The following is a 15,997-nucleotide window of genomic DNA, read 5'->3' on the forward strand; positions in this document are numbered from 1 at the left end:
ATCGTGAGTGAAATGAAATTTGGCAGTGAAATGAGAATGAAATTCTCATGAAATGAGAATGAGTGAAATTTAGCAGTGAAATGAGAATGGAGAGCGTCAGCGGCTGCCGGCGTGGGTGTGGTCAGCAGCTTCAGTGGGACGCCCGGCCTGGGGTCTCTGCAGCCAGCGTGGGTGTGGTCGGCGGTGGCGGTGGGACGCCCAGTCTGGGGTCTCTACAGCTGCTGCCCCACCATGCCGTGGTGTTATCCTGGTTGCTCCCCCCCTCCTCCTTGCTTATGAACATGATAAATTAGATCAGCGGGGAGGGGCTGAGGCAGCTGGCATGGATACCCCCCCTGGTGTTGCCGCCGTTGCCTGGGCACCATACTTGGTTTGGTTTGGTTTGGTTTGGTTTATTTGGATTTATATGCCGCCCTTCTCCAAAAGGACTCAGGGCGGCGTAGAACATTAAAAAACACACATCTCAAAAGTTAAAAAAAGATTAAATCCATTTCCAAAAAAACCAAACCGAATATTAAAAAAAACAAAAAACAATACATTTAAAATAAGTTAAAATTAAAATTAACAGGGCAGGCTGGCTTGCTGGAAAAGCCAACTTTTTAGGGCGCGTCGGAAGGACCAGAGGTCAGGGATTAGTCGGCTCGCCCAAATCTACCCAGTCAGAGTCCAAGCCTAGAGAGTGGCTGGAGGGCCAGCTGGTCCGAATCTGATCGAACACTAGTAAGAATTCATATTAAATCCTACTTAGTGGCGATAGAAGCGGCAAAACGGCAATATTTTTCTGCTCTTATTGCGTCCGCAGATAACCGCCCAGCTGCCCTGTTTAGGGTGACCCGCTCCTTACTTAACCAAGGAACTGGAGAGGACCCCTTGCAGGGTAGGGCTGAAGAATTTGTTCAGTATCTGCAGGATAAAATCGCTCAGATCTGGACAGGCTTGGACTCTGACTGGGTAGATTTGGGCGAGCCGACGGGGATGAATCTTGAGGAGACAATCTGGGATGGGTTTGACCCTGTGACCCCCGAAGGAATGGACAGGATTATGGGGAGACTCAGTGCTGCCACTTGTGTGCTGGACCCATGTCCCTCTTGGTTAGTTTCGGCTTCCCGGGAGGTGACACGAGGCTGGCTCCAGGCGATTACCAATGCTTCTTTGAGAGAGGGGTTCTTTCCCACCGCCTTGAAGGAGGCAGTGGTGAGGCCCCTCCTTAAGAAGCCTTCCCTGGACCCAGCTTCTTTAGCCAACTATTGTCCGGTCTCCAACCTTCGCTTTGTAGCAAAGGTTGTCGAGAGTGTGGTAGTACATCAGCTTCCCCAGTACCTGGATGAAGCTGTCTACCTGGATCCGTTCCAGTCAGGTTTCAGGCCCGGGTACAGCACGGAGACGGCATTGGTCGCGTTGGTTGATGATCTCTGGCGGGCCTGGGACTGCTCCTCTGTCCTGGTCCTATCAGACCTCTCGGCGGCTTTCAATACCATCGACCATGGTATCCTACTGCGACGACTCGGGGGGTTGGGAGTGGGGGGCACCGTTTTATGGTGGTTCTCCTCCTACCTAGCGGATCGGTCACAGTTTGTGTTGACTGGAGGGCAGAGATCAACCCCCAGTCGCGTCACTTGTGGGGTGCCCCAGGGGTCGGTTCTCTCACCTCTCCTGTTCAACATATACATGAAACCTCTGGGCGAGATCATCCATGGTTTTGGGGTACGGTATCATCAATATGCTGATGATACCTAACTTTTCATCTCTACCCCAAACCACCCAAACGATGCCCTCGACGTGATGTCCCGATGCCTGGAGGCTGTGCGGATCTGGATGGGGAGGAACAGGCTCAACTTCAATCCCTCCAAGACTGAGTGGCTGTGGTTTCCGTCATCCCGATTTGTACATCTTGTCCCATCTTTGACGATAGGGGGAGAAATTTTAGCCCCCTCAGAGAAGGCTCGCAATCTGGGAGTCCTCCTGGATACGCAGCTTAGTTTAGAAGAACACCTGACGGCCGTGACCAGGGGGGCCTTTTACCAGGTTCGCCTGGTACGTCAGTTGCGCCCCTTCCTGGATCGGGATGCTCTGTGCACAGTCACTCATGCCCCCTTCCTTTCTCGCCTGGACTACTGCAATGCTCTCTACATGGGGCTGCCCTTGAAGAGCACCCAGAGGATTCAGCTGGTCCAGAATGCGGCAGCGCGGGTTATCATGGGAGTACCTAGGTGCTCCCATGTTACACCCCTTTTAGGCGGCCTGCACTGGTTGCCGGTTGTTTTCCGGGTGCGATTCAAGGTATTAATTATGACCTTTAAAGCGCTCCATGGCTTAGGCCCAGGGTACCTGCGAGACCACCTACTGCCACCAGTAGCCTCCCACCGTCCAGTATGATCCCAGCGTTGGCCTCCTCAGGGTGCCGTCGGACAGAAAGTGTCGGCTGGTGACCCCCAGGGGGAGAGCCTTCTCTGTGGGAGTGCCTTCCCTTTGGAATGAGCTGCCCCCGGAGGTTCGCATAATCCCTGACCTCTGGTCCTTCCGACGTGCCCTAAAAAGTTGGGCTTTCCAGCAAGCCGGCCTGGCCTGTTAATTTTAACTCATTTTAAATGTTTTGTCTTTTAAATTCGGTTTGTTTTTTGGGATATGCATTTATTTATTTATTTTAACTTTTGGGATGTGTGTTTTTTTTAATGTTGTACACCGCCCTGAGTCCTTTTGGAGAAGGGCGGCATATAAATCCAAACAAACAAACAAACAAACAATTTGGTAGTCAGAAATTAGTGACAGTGGCATGTTTCTGGGGTGATTAACAAAATGGGAGTTGAGAGTAGGTGGGCTTTTGTACATTCTTTGGGGCTTCGTGATTGAGAAGCCTTTCCTGTGCAAGAATATGTAGTTCAGTATCTTAAATGGCTATTGCCAGATTCTATGTGGTTAGCTCTACAGGCAAAAGGAGAAATGCAAATCTTGTTAGAGCTAATCTTGTCAGTTTTGGCTTGCCTATTGTGTTGCTTATTTTAAGTCACTTTGCTAATCACCGTTCCTAAAGACCAGCCACTTCAAGCTTCTGCTTTAGGCTGTTTTCCTATGGCAGGAAAACTAAGCCTGCTTTCTGCCTTTGTTAAGTTTTTTCTCCATTTCTCCTTCAGGGGAAATATTCTATTCTGCCTCTTTTTAATATTAGGAATAAATAATATTTTAATCTGGGGATGGGGGCTTCCTACACTAATTTATGATTTAGTGGGATGTATGAACTCAACCAATTGTAGTTTATTAAATAAAATCAAGGCTGCATGCAATTCATGAACCCAAATTGAGCCTATAACACTATCCCCCACTAAATCCTAGGTGCTGGCATGATTCGTTTTACTATGCTTTATGATGATAGTTTTGATTTTTACTATGCTTTTAGCAATGGAATAGAACTGGGTTGGCAAACCTATGGTGCATGTGCTCAAAGTGGCACACGGAGACTTGTTGCCTGGTACACGTGGCGTCGCCCATTCCTCTTCATGTGCGTGCCATGATCAGCTAGCCTTCATGCATGCAGCAGTTCTGGAAACTGGTGTTCTGTTTTCCAGCGTGAGCATGTGCACCAGCCAGTTGATCATCACACACGCATGCATGCCAGTAACCGGACAGAAGTTCATTTTCCGATGTGTGCATGACTCCTGGACAACTCCTCTTCAGAGTTGCAGCCCTGATGAGCACATGCGTGTGTGCTCCCTTTTTGGCACTCGGTGCCGAAAAGGCTTACCATCACTGAAATGCCATTTTCAATCCATTTCTGTAAACGGTCCAATTCTTGTGCTAACTCAGTCATTTTGAATTTTCTCATTCTTTATTTATGAATAGAAAGTTTCTTATACAGGTAGTCTTCGACTTACAACAGTTCATTTAGTGACTGTTCAAAGTTACAATAGCATTGAAAAAAGTGACTTATAACATTTTGCATAGTTACCTTTTTAGTATCCCCATGATCATGTAATCAAAATTCAGATGCTTGGCAGCTAGTTCATATTTAGGACCATTGCTGTGTCTCAAGGTCATGTGATCACCTTTGCAACTTTTTGACAATCAAAGTCAATGGGGAAGCCAACTTCACTTAACGTTAGTAACTTATCAGCTATAGTGATCCACTTAACAATTGTGGCAAGAAAAGTCATAAAATGGGGCAAAACTCACTTAACAAATGACTCACTTAAAAATTTTGAGCTCAATTGTTGTCGAGGACTACTTGAATACAAAGAATTGGTGCTTTAACACAGTGAGAAAGTCCCAGTTCATTCTCTGGCCTTATTAAAAAATTATTAAAATGTACCTTCAATTCATTTCTTAATTACAGCTCTACCTTTCTCCAATGCCATAGTGTAGGCATTTTTTTCTTCTCTACAAATACTATAGCATCAAACTTAGTTTTTTGAAGCTTGAAAAAAATGCAACAAGTAACATTGGGCATGATGAGAGAAAGGATTGGACTGATATACTTTTAATAATTAGTATTATTCAATTTATTAAACCATGAGCATTCTTGAACTTAAGCAACATACTTACTTCAGGGAAATGACAAAAAGGCATTTTCATCTCCTGCTTTTGTAAGACATTTTCTTCTATCCCATTGGTACCAAACAGGTTCTACTAAGAGTTTCTCTATATTAGAAAAGTTGTATAATGTTCAGTTTGACTAAGTTTCTGTCAAATAGATTTACTTCCTGTGGAAGGAAAGCTTTGTTCCTGCAATGGTTAAGTTATGTGGTACTATTCTCTAACTCTGATGCTTTGGTGATCCATGTTGAAAGAAATTACAGGCCAGATGTTCTGAGACGCAGCAGTCAGCAAAATCTTTTCTGCAAAATTCAACCCTAGGTCTTTACTGAAGGAACATAAAACAGGATATTGATTAGATTTGTGGAGGATATCAACTTTTCAATAAAATGCTCTATGTTGCTAGCCATAGAAAGTGATTTTAGGAAGTAATGAGATATTAGTTATTCCAATGAATAACTTTGTCTTCGCTCTCTCTTAGGAGCATTTATTTATTTAAAAATATTATAATCTGCTACTACAGCTTGTTTTCTGCAGCCCAAGCTTTTTGAATCCAGGATATGAACATTTGGGATGCTTTCTTAAGCTTTTGTATCTTAGTTCCGGCTCAAATTATGTGTTTCATTTTTAGCAAACAAGCTGTTTCAGGCACACGGTTTGCACATCATACTACAAGTATTTATTGTATAATAATTCTTTTTTTTTTTTTTTCCAAAAAGTTTTATTGGTTTTTTTAAAAACATTTATGTGGAAAAGGGGTAGGTGGAATTACAAATTTTGGCAGTTGCAAATGTGGCAGACGCCCCCTCCCTCCAAACTCCTAGATTACATCAAAATATCAAATCTTAATACATAATCATAAAAAGTCAGCATCTTAATTCTAGAAAAAATAATTTTCAATCAATTTATATAATTATAATATATAGTCTAGTTATAAATTCATATTTACTTTCGGTCTGTTTATAACATTGTGATTTCCTTATTTATTTTTGTGATCTGAGTTTTCTTGGTGTTGCCCCTTCACCCCCCGCTGGCAGAGCTCCGGCCCCTCCCGTGTCCTGTATGACCGTTGTAGTATCTTCTGTTTTTTCTAGGTTGGCTTTGTTTTTTTCCATAAAGGCCTGTGCCTCTATGGGTGTATTAATTCTGATTCTTGTCTCCTCCCAGAATATTAGCATACCTTCAGGCATCAACCATCTAAACCACACCCCCTTCTGGTATAATTTATTCGCCAATTGCGAATAATTTTTCCTTTTTTCCCTAATTTTTTTGGGAATCTGCTTTAGAATGGTTATCTCCCTGTCACAGTATGTCAATGTTTGCCCCCTTTGCACACCCAGAATTTCATCTCTTGTGGTTTTCCTAAGAAATTTAATGTGAACCTCCCTGGGTACATTATGTGTTCTGGCATATGCTGAATTCACTCTATAAGCTAGGTCTATCTCCCAATCCATCTGCTGTTTATCTTTGTGTATGTATTCAGCTAAAATGTTAGTCATAATGTCCCTTATGTTTTCCCCATCTGCTTCTATTACATTTTGAAATCTAAGATAAAAGGACATTCTCTCAAACTCTATTTTCATTTGTTGGATATCAAGTTCTTTGTTCCCCTTCTGTAAAGCCTCCACCCCCCCCCTCGCCTCCGCCACCCCACCCTCCACAAGGTCCAGTCTCTGTGAGTTCTTAAAGATTTGGGCTTGGTTCTGTTTAATTTCATCTTTCATTTCCCTTAACTGCTTCTTAATTTCCTCCTGGCCCTGTAGAATTTGTTGAAGCATTTGTTGAAAGTCTATCTCTGTAGTCTTGGGTTGCATCAGTTCTGTTATCTTTGACTGTGTAGCTGGGCTAGACGTTGCAGACGTTGGGGCAGAAGTAGCAAATCCAGGCTTTCCAGGAGGTGGTCTTTTTGAAGGCATGGTTTTTAAAGCAAGGAAATCTGTCAAAATAGAGACTGGGCAGCTGGAGAAGTAGAGCAGGCAGGCGAATCCAGAAGGCAGAGGATCCAAACAGATGGGGATTTCTTTAGTCAGTCTAGCAGTAGATGAAAATTTTTTCCCCAAAGAGTTCAAAGAAGAACAATCCACAAAAGATTCCTCTGGGTGGCTCGGAGACAAAGACCGGACGCCTGAATTTTAGAGGTGGAGTCAGGTTTCACAGTTCATGAAGACAACGGAAGTGTGCCATCTTGCCCTGCCAGCTTTGGGCTCAGAGGCATAATAAAGTTTTAAAAATTCAAAAAGTTCTCAGTTCACCCATAGATTCTGGAGCTAAGTCCAATGAAAGTCACTTTTATGAGGGTGAGGCATCATTAGTTGGCTCTCCCCCCTCCTCCTTCCCCTGAGGGCGAAAGCAAAATCTTCTCAAGCCGCTTGTCCAAGGGAGGGGGGGAAATCCCCCTCCCTCTAGCCGCACCTCTGGCAAAAGTCCGAAAGTTTAACTTTTTTTCTTAAAAAGATGCTGAAGGGTCCATAAATTTAAGATAGAGGGAATGGAGAAGGGCAGCCTCTCACCACATTGCCGCTGCTTCGTTCAATAGCACGTTCTCCGATCGGCATGGGGCGAGGCGCGCGCACACGGGCGCCCTCCGATACTGCTCCCCGGTGCCTAGAACGAAGCGGAGGAGCCCCCGCCAGCCGCCGCCGACGCCAGGACCCTCCGCGAGCCGTTCCCTCGGCAGGACACCTCTCCGGGGCGTCCTGTGCCCCCCCAGAAGCGGGGGAAGCCCACCGGGAGAGCGGGAGCAGGCAAAGACTTGCCTGTCGCCGTAGCCGCCGGAACCGGAAGTCTGTATAATAATTCTTGAATAAGGTCAAAATTTGGCATATCGACAGCCTCATTAGTTTAATGTTGCCCAGATTAGGGGAGGTTACAAGATCTGTTTCTGTGGCTCTTGAACTAATTTCAAAAACTCTTTTCAAGTGATTGGTTTGGATTTCTGAAAAGTGATCTGTCCCTGGCAATATGCTGGTCAGACAGAAAGGCTGAGAAAGCAAATGAAGAGTTGGTAAAGAAAAAGAGGGTAAGGAACAGCAATCCTAGATGTTATCTGGGCTGCAATAATCTCAAAAAGTAGTTTGTCCCACTGACTTGCCTTTTATACATTTTTTGTGTAAATGTGAAATGTCCCATTATGTCATTTGAAAGCTAGGCTTTTAATTTCATTGATGGAGAGAAGGAAACAATAGGTTTTTTTTTAAATCAAGTGAAATTGAACATCATTTTGCCAGCTTTTCCTTTTATCCTAAAGACAGGGGGAAAACCTGTGATCCCTTTCTCATAAAAAATAGGGAATCCACCAGTCAGAAGCCATGGTAAATATGGTCCAGAGTGAACCATCACAATAGCCAAAACAGAGGAAAGGGCTGAAAGTATAGAAAGGAATTCCTTAATTCACTTCCAGCCAGTTTATTCACCAGAGACAAACACCTTAAGACCACCATCAGAAAAGCCCTTAGACTCTGATAAATCCTCCAAGGAAATGATTGTGGGGAAAGATTTTTCATTCACTCCAGTTTAGCATCAGGAATCAGTTGATAAGAAGCATTGACTCTGTACTTCCATATCTGTCCTTTTTGAAGAATCTATTGCAGGTATTTTTTTAACCAAGAATTGTCACTTCAAGTTTCAGAGATCATGTGAGGAATAGGAAATAAATACTGAGAGATAACCTGTAGATGAAGTGAATTTAAAAGTTTAAAATTTCATATTTTAAAATTAGAGTTCTATCCCTCCTTCTATGTCTGGAGAAGGCAGAATCACCACTCTTATATCTGGGAATTGGCATCTAGGTCCATTTGTCCCTTCTTTCACGTTTATTGTCTCTTAAGGATGTACCATTCTGTAGACTATCAGATCTGTACTGAAAAATTACTAGCAGACGGTAGGAAAGAATTAGAGTTTTTTGTATCTCTTTGTTGCTATTTAATGGTCTGAATGCTTACAGATTTGATAACCTACATTTCTGTGCATCCTAAAGGCAGAACTAAGATTCATGTAACTAACTAGCAACTGTTCGGAAGTTGCTTTGAAAAAGAAGCATTTCCTGGAAAACCATACTGCACAGTAGTGTCAGGCCATTAACACATTTGGATATCTTGAAATGAAGTCTCAAAATGGAGAGGAGAACTTGGAAAGGGATTGTCTACTCTCATTAAATTTTGTTAGGCGACTGATATTTTGTAGTCCCGACATTTAACAATAGATGGTGGTATAACTCTATCGATTTCGCTTTGCTTTTGCTGTAGTCAGAAAATCCCCTTGATCTGAAATTAGTTTTAAAAGTCAGTGTGTTCCCCTCACCTTTCAAACTGTCTCAGCTAACAATATGGGAGGCAGCGGGAAGGGGAAAAGGTCTATGTGGTAGTGGTGGAAGAGATAATCCCATTAAAGGAGCATGTTTGTTTTTCTCTTTTCCTTTACAAACAAATGAAACTGGCAATCTGATCTCCACCCAGTGTTGCTAGGCACAAGGAAAAGAAATATATTAATTAAAAGTGGGTTGTTTGAAGTATGCCACTCTGATGGAGATGAAATCTGGAACCTAGAAAAAAAACAAAAAAAAAGTTTGCCTTTTGAAAGAAAATAGTTTCCAAATAATAGCTTTCTAGGGGTTTTAAAGAAAATGACAATACTAATAATAGAAAGCACTGGAAAATGTTTTGTCTCGAAAAGATTCTTGAAAATATAAGCATAATCATAAAGCATAAGTACTGGCCAGCTCATAACAATTGAATCTTGAATTAAGTTTCCGCTGATTTCCAGCAAACATGATCCCAAAGAAGTTCTTAGGCTCAAGCCTAACCCTCGTGGATAAAGGGCGAAAATCAGAGACGTCAGAATTTACCCCGGGAAGCAAAGCCTAAATCCCGATTTAAACGACACCAAAGGCCCAACATCTTGAAAGTCTTGTGCAACGGGAGCGTCTTCTTTTGGCGGGGGCGGGGAGGATTCCTATCTTCACGGTTTTCTTTGCACGAGATACGCGGAGCCCTAAGGAAACTTCTACCAACTTTGCCGGAGTCAAGATTTTAGACTTTTGCTTAGTCCGCGGTTTAATTCTGATAAAAGGAAACGAGCGACCCCCTTAAGGCCGTGCATTTGAAGAGGTACGTTTGGAAATCAAGTTCTTGCAGGATGCCTGAACTGGGCCCCGGCCGTCCTCTCGCCGAAGCGCCTCAGGAAGGCAGCGTCTGAGCCAAAGCCTGCAGGCTGCGGGTGGCGAACGAGCTTTCTGCTTTCCAGCACTGGGAGTTGAAATTTCGTTTGACGCTTCATTGGAATTGTCTGATGGCCCTTTCCACCGGGCCACAACTGGGCTATTCGTTTCCGTTTATCTAAGCAATGTCTGGAGCCCCCGTTGGGGCAGAGAAACCTGGTTCCTCTACTTCGAGGCAGCTCTACGGAACAGCGCTCCGTTCCAAAACTAATGGCTGAGCGGAAAAAGAAAAACCCTGGATAATTTCAGTTGACCCCAGCCTAGCCTCTCTTTCCACAAGCATTTACTCGGAAGTAAGGAGTTTTGTGTTCGCTTCCGAATTCTTTCCATTTTTTTTAAAAAAAAACGCGAGATCGTCGGGGAATTCTGACTTGCTGAAGGTCAGGATCCTAACCCCCTACCTTTCTAAAACGCCTCGAGAGCCTTTCTTTCTTCTTAATGGATGTGTTCAGAATCTGGACGAGAGCCACACCTCTGGCAATCAAGGAGACGGAGGAAAGACCAAGGGAGATCCTCGAGGCCAGAGATTTTTTTTCTAGGCCACCCACCAGTTAGCCTCTAGTCCGGTAATAGCCGGAGTGCGCGCGCCCTCGGGCTGAACTTTCACCTCGCGAACTCGAGGAAGCCCTATTGGCTGAGAGTTAGGAATCTAAGCAAAACACATTTCGGCTCCTAGCAAAACCTGGCGCCCACATTTCGGGGTTTTGGTCCGGTTCCCTCGCCCCTCCTGCTCTTTTCGATGCGCGTGGAAAACCAGTCCATTTAATCTGCCCGAAGGTCTCCCAACACCGCCCGAAAAGTATACGAAGTAAAAGTGCGGGTATGCTTACACTGATGGGAACTGGCTGTTTTCCAGAACGCGAGTGAAACAATTGCACAATCATCGCGCGCGTGCACATACCTCTCCCTCTCTGTACCTCTCCCAGGTCTTTTTTTTTTTTTTTTGCTACGCTTGCTATAGCAACCCATTATTTTTATGGAATTGTGATTTTTCCAATCTTTTCCTACTTTCCCTAGTTTTCGCTTTAACATATCATGAAATGAGAAAGTACAATACTACGTAGAAACTGCAAACACCGGTGGTACTGCAGTTCTTTTGCCTCCTGCCCCAGACTTCCGTTTTCCACTCGGTGCAGAAACAGTTACTGTTTGCGGGGGGGGGGGGGTAATTTGTGTAGCGCCAGTAAATACTTCGCATTGCCTTTCACATGAGGCTCCTATTTTAGTCAGATCCACTGTTTTTTAAAAGAACACCCTGACAGCTCTTCCTACAGAGTAAGAGTAAACTTCAAAAGACAATCGTCCAAATTCGACCTTAGTCACCTATCCGTTTTGCGTACTTGTTGCAAATAGGCTTGCAATAATTAAAGTTTATATGTCTGAGATAGATGTACTTTTATTACTTTAATGGGGTTCATCATGGTCGAATATATGTCGCCAGAGATTATTTTATGTTCCCCTAGCACTACAACGGTTCTGATCATCCTTTCCTTTGGCGTAGAGTCGTAGACGGTTTCAGTGGGACACAACATCCGTATTTGCAAGTGGTAGACTTTGTCCGTTCAATTTAGGGTTCTGAAAGACGGTTATGTGGATTGAAACTGGAGAGGGGAAAGTCTTGCACAGAGTTCTTAATTCCTCGTGTAACCTCTTAATAAAAAAATGTTCTGGGCCAGGCTGCCATGCATGTAAAATATCCTAACATTTTTTAAAGATCTTGACAATAAGACACGCCAAAGACAAGAAATTGGTAGGTTGCTTTTATTCTCTACTTGCAACCAAATGTATTCCGCGGGCCTCAGCCAAAATTCCAGTAACTGTAGCGGAAGGGAAGACCACTTGTCGAGTATATTGCAGCACACCCGCGTTAAACGCCCTTTTCACCTATGCAGTTTAAGAGAAAAGAGCGACGTGTTGTTGCACTGCCAGGGCTCACCAGTTTTAAAACATGCAGAGGGACCATAAGGTGCAAAAAGTTCCCGAGCTTGTTCAGGGTGTTTTTCGTCTTCTTTGTAGACACCAAACATCGAGCGTTCTCACCTGCAGTCGGGCTGTCATTTTATACCCCTTTGCAGAAGCAAGCCCGATGGGATGTCCTGAGACTTACCCTGCGCAGAATTGTAAGGGATGCAATTTCGGTTTTGACAATACCAGGATAAAATTACTGGGAGCTTTTGAGTACAAACACGGAAAACTGCGCTGCGCAAAAATGTTAGGGAGGAGTCGCTGTCCATTCGGTCACTTAAAACCGAGTCTCTCCGCATCAGCTGTTCGAAGGGGATAAAATGGGCCGGCTGCTCGCGAGGGATTTGCGTCACGCTTCTTTGCGCGAGAGGCTGGGTCGCTCGGTTTAGCCCATTTGAAGGCCCCAGGTGGCTTTCGCCTTTCTCGCGAAAATGGGATGCGTTGGAAGTCAATTAGGCTCCTCGGGTTTACTGCAAAGTAAAGCCCCACGTTTAGTAAGGGAAAGGCGGTCTGAAATATGCTCGTTTTGGTCAAACTCCTAAACTCCTAAAGCCCAAGGCGATTATTTTCAGTCGCTCTTCCACCGCTTCGAAGCACAGTCGCTAAAAGGACCCTTGGAAACCTCTCCGCATTAGTTCAAAAGCCTTCGAATTGTGAGCGCAACTCGGCGTCGCCAATTGAGTGCGCGGCATTGTTTTCTTGCAGAGCTTTGGTAAGTCGGTGGTGTGTAATCAAGAGGCGGAAAAGAGCAAACAATTTCTCCGAGGCTTTTGTTTACCTAGCAGGTGGGCCTGGCGTCAAGGACCGCGAGAGGCAGAGCCCCGGCGCGGCTCCCATTGAACTTTTGGCGGGGAAGAAAAGGGTGGGTGGGAAGGTGCTGACAACACAATTGCTGTATCCCCCGCCGCAAAGCTTCATTATCACAACTTTTTAACTTCCCAGGGAGCCTCTCTCCCCACCCCCAAGTTGCGGGGGCGCGTGCGTGCAAGGGTCGTCATTTTTTTAATTATTTGAATCCTCAACAAACGCGCGCATAGCAAAGAAGCGGCGACACGCTCCATCCAGGAACAATTAGACCCACACCCAAGGGGAGGGCAAACGCGAGAAGCGGCGCGAGCCTCAGAGAGGAAACGCGAGACCCCGCGCAGCTGCTTTTTTTTACGGTCGCTGCTTAGTTTCGTCGGGTTCCTGGTTGCCTAGGCCCGGAGTCGACGAGCCAGCGCCGCCCGCGGAAGAATATTAGCTGCCTTCAGAGAAGCTGCTGTTGTCGTTTCTTTCTCGTGTGTTGCTTTCTTCGAAACGCCCTCCCATTCGGCGGTTCTTCTCACGCGTCCAGGTACTGACGGCGTTTCTTCTGGCAAAACACCTCTTCGCCGTGGCGTTGTGTTTGCGTGCGCGGGGCGAACGATTCCGCTCTTGCCCGCTTCCCCCGCGGTCTCATCTGCTTGGGACTGTCTACGGAGCGTGCGCTGTGGTAAGCTCCCCCCCCGCGCCCCAAGTCCGGGGGTTGAGTACAGTAGTTACTTTCAATCTGTTACTTCGCTTCCCCTCTCCCTTCCTCTTTCTTCCAGTGCTCTTTGCGGCAACAAAGTTTTCTCCAAGCTGCCCGGAATGTGGAAGGCTATCAGCGTAACATGTGTCCAGGTTTGTTTTTCGCAGGTGGCAGATGCTCCTCCCCTTTATACACTTTCAACCTCCCCCCCTTCACACTTTATTGATTCAACTTATTTGTCATTCCCATGTCTAAATAATATAGGGAATGCTGGCGTTTGATTTTATACGCCGCATTGTTTTCCTGGAGAGAGGTTGTAAACGGCGTGATTCCGAAGTTCTCTTTTAAACCCCCTCTCGTGTGTTAGGATACACACGCGCACAGTGTTTTTGTGCACGCGTGGAGTCGGATGCATTGCGCTTTGGTATTTAGTGGATAAACGCTCATTTAACGCCACAAGACGGCTGTGCGGGTGCACTTACGTGCGTCTGCACCTGAGGTGGTGTAGTGGATGCACACCAGAGGTTTAAAGGTTTGTGAACTGTCGAAATCAGCTATGGAGGGTGTTACTAGTAATGTACTGAAGTAAAAGGCGCATCTTAAACATGTTAGTTTTCGCTTTCTTGATTCTTTAACCTGTGAAAATTTAGTGTGATATTTCTGAGTGAGGGCTGTGTTATTTCTCAATTTGTTTCTGTTATCATTTTCTGTCCAGGCAGTACTCAAGATATTTAAATCTAAATCAGCTGTGCTCTTTGAGAGCTATGAGACCTTCACCTTTTATATCAGACTTTTAAAGCAGATAATTGGAAGGCCCAGTTTAATACTTGGCCACATCCAGCATGTGCATTTCAAAAAGTACAGTATGGTTTTTCACTGTGTACCCTCTCTGGCCAGGATAAACTATTGCATTTCTGAAGTTTTATCTACTTTAGTGCATTTTATTGGTGAGTCTCACAACATCTTTCCCCAGTGTCTTGATTGGGTTTGCTGGAGACTGTTAGCCTTGAACAGTAACAATACAGAATGCTAGCCTAAAACAAGTGATTAATAAATAATAATAGTAGACCTAGATGGAACTCTTGAGGCATGATTCTAACTTGTGGGTGAGTCTTCTGAATTTTCCTCTTGAAATTCAAGATGTAGAAAGTAGTGAAAGTTTAATTCTAACAGCTTTTGAGGTCTCTAGGTAAATGGCTGTAAGGCATGTTGGACTATGGAGTTGTGAGTGTGAAAATAGGAAAGGAAAAAATAAAATGCTAGTTCTTTTTACTCAAGTGATTTCTCAGACATTAAAAGTCATATATGAATGAATAAGAAGATTGGACAGATTTCCCAAGAAACTAAGCTAATTGCTTGAGGCAGATTCTGTTTATAAGTAACTTTCCACTAAAAGTATTTTTATCAGTTATTTAATGGCAAGACTTAAATAATACATGCTTGTTTTGCTGTTTTGGGAAGATTTCAGGCTTGTGCATTCTGTTTTTCCCCCCTTTGATAGAATTTTGTGGCCCATCAAGCAGAGCCAGGAGCAAAATAATGGCACAAGCAGACAAATGCACATTAATGCACATTCAACCTGAGAATAATAATTAATTCTGGAATCAAACTTTTGCCCCTACAAAAATAAAAGCTGCCATTCTTTTCAACTTACATTTTGGTAGATATGATGGCTGGGAATCATGGGAATTGAAATCTAGTAAATCTGAAGTCTTGGGGAGGCTGCCATATCTAGTAATAATTTGGGTTACAGATAACATTAGTTATTGGAGAAGTTTTGAGGAATGGGGAATAAAAAATATTTCATTTCCAGTCATAGTTCTAGTATATAAAAATTGGGGAAATATAATGGAGACAAGTAATCATTACTTCAGAGTTCTTTAGGGCTTATGTTTGGGCAGGTATGAGCAGAATAGTAATTTAATGTTTGATCCCAAATTACCTCCATATCTATTCCTTGAACTAATACATTCATTATTTTCACATACAAGAATTTTAAGAACAGGATTTAAAGGAAGTATTTACCATTTTTATATTAGTTTGTGGTTCTAGAACTAAATCCAATTGTCTCTGAAGGAACTAACTGGCATTTCTCAAATATTCCAGTCAACTTTATCTAGTACTTGGTAATAATGTAGTTAGATTGGTACATTCTCATATAGAAGGGAACAATTAACACCATGAATTAATAATCATGATAAATTGTTAAAATACAATCAATAAGATATTTTGTATTTAAATGTAAAAGTAATTAGGCCTAATTATATGTGTTAATATTTACAATGATTTTACAAAGAATTATTAAATGATGTGAATACTCATTTTTATAAACCAAATCTTTCTTAGCTTTTAAATTACTACATTTAGCTGATCATAATGATTCGAGGGCCAATCATTAACTATTCTTGCACACCAGAAATTAGTAGCAAAAGCAAAATTTTAAAATAAATTACCATGGATAACAATACTTTATATGCAAAATTAGTTATTTAGAAAGATTAATTCATATTTCCATAAATGATAATAAATGGGAATCTTAAGATAGTCATGTCCAGCTATTTAATCACTCTTATCATTTCCATTTTAAATTATTTTTGTTGGTTCTTAGCATCTAATAAGGATTCTAAATGAGAGATTGTAATATACTAATAGGGCTGTAAATGTTGGCACTATAAACTTTCTCTGTTGAGAATCAATGCACTTTAACACTTTAGTATCTTCATATTAACCATACCTGGAATCAGTCATCAAATTTGTAGGCTATAAGTGAAATTCCACCTCATGGCATAATACATAAA

General features: G+C 43.2%; 1 protein-coding gene across 3 annotated transcripts in view; it reads left to right on the forward strand.

Annotated features, from left to right (window-relative positions):
- The first annotated feature begins 11,385 nt into the window (after positions 1 to 11,385).
- Positions 11,386 to 15,997, forward strand: part of FOXP2 (forkhead box P2) — a 618,653-nt gene continuing 614,041 nt past the window's right edge. For all 3 annotated transcript variants that reach the window (XM_081957449.1, XM_081957451.1, XM_081957452.1), the window contains exon 1: positions 11,386 to 13,181. The gene's annotated coding sequence lies outside the window, so the exon portion shown is untranslated. The remainder of the gene's footprint in view (positions 13,182 to 15,997) is intronic.

This window comes from Natrix helvetica (genome assembly GCF_964273705.1).
Source record: "Natrix helvetica genome assembly, chromosome: 6".
Lineage (NCBI taxonomy): Eukaryota > Metazoa > Chordata > Lepidosauria > Squamata > Natricidae > Natrix > Natrix helvetica.